This window comes from Octodon degus, unplaced genomic scaffold (assembly GCF_000260255.1).
Source record: "Octodon degus isolate 3935 unplaced genomic scaffold, OctDeg1.0 scaffold00067, whole genome shotgun sequence".
Lineage (NCBI taxonomy): Eukaryota > Metazoa > Chordata > Mammalia > Rodentia > Octodontidae > Octodon > Octodon degus.
This window is the reverse complement of record NW_004524643.1, coordinates 1748653-1750130: the sequence shown is the minus strand read 5'-3', so window position 1 is coordinate 1750130 and position 1478 is coordinate 1748653.

Here is a 1478-nt window from a genome sequence, read left to right as displayed (position 1 = left end):
CCTGAGGATCAATGGAATAGACTAGTAGATGCAGAGGCCTCTAGGAATGCACTCAGCCCCCTGATCTTTGACAAAGGGGCCAAACACACTTACTGGAAGAAAGATAGTCTCTTTAACAAATGGTGCTGGAAAAATTGGCTCTCTACATGCCGAAGATTAAAACTTGACCCAGCTCTATCACCATGCACTAAACTAAAGTCAAAATGAATTAAAGAACACTAAATCTCCTAGAAGAGAAAGTAGGAGGATCTCTTGAAAACATAGGGGTAGGCAAAGAGTTCATAAACAGAAACCAAATCACACAAGAAACTCTTGAAAGAATTAACAACTGGGACCAACTCTTATTGATAAGTTTTTTCACATCAAAAGAAATTATCAACAAAGTGAAAAGACAACCCACAAACTTCGAAAAAACCTTAACTAATAAGCACTCGGACAAAGGTCTGCTCTCTAGAATTTATAAAGAACTAAAGAACATTAGGTCCTCTAAATTTAAAGACCCAATCCAGAAATGGGCATCTGAGACGAACACACACTTCTCAGAGAACGAAATTAAAGAAGCAAATAAATATATGAAAACATGCTCCATATCACTAGCCATCCACGAAATGCAAATTAAAACAACACTGAGATATCATCTCACCCCAGAAAGATTGGCTATCATAAAGAAATCAACCAACAACAAATGTTGGAGAGGCTGTGAGGAAAGGGGAACCCTTCTCCACTGTTGGTGGGGGTATAGACTGGTGCAACCATTATGGAAATCAGTGTGGAGACTCCTTAGAAAACTAGAACTGGAAATCTCATTCAAGCCTGCTATCGCCCTACTGGGAATTTTCCCAGTGGAACTGAAAACATCATATCATAGTGATATATGCGTACCTATGTTTATAGCAGCAGAATTTGTGATAGCCAGATCTTGGAAACAACCAAAATGCCCATCACATGTGGAATGTTTGAAAAAGATGTGATACTTTTATATAATGGAGTACTACTCAGCTACAAAGAATGATAAACTTGAAGCCTTCATATTTAAGTGGATGCACCTTGAAGATATACTTATTTAGTGAAGTAAACCAGACCCAAATCTGTAAATATCATATTGTCTCCCTAATATAAAGACTTATAATTCCTATATGGTTAGGTTTCTAAATTTCTTTGTAAAAATATGTAAATGCTTATTTCTACTTTTATATAATTATTTTTCCTTCATATTCTGTAAGGACTTAATGTTCAGCATATCAATTTCTGATGGAAAATACCTGTTCCATGATATGCCAAAATGTTTGATATTTCGACAGATAAGGTAAACCGAACTGCGTATATTGCAGGTTAATAATTAGCTTCTCTTCTGGAGGGTTAACAACCTAAGTTAGTGGATCAAAATTGGAGAAAAGGAAGGGCTGCATGGTTAGCCAACATTTTGGCCCTAGCCTTTCAAGGTCAGTGAAGACTCGGGACATAGGAGAACCTGTACT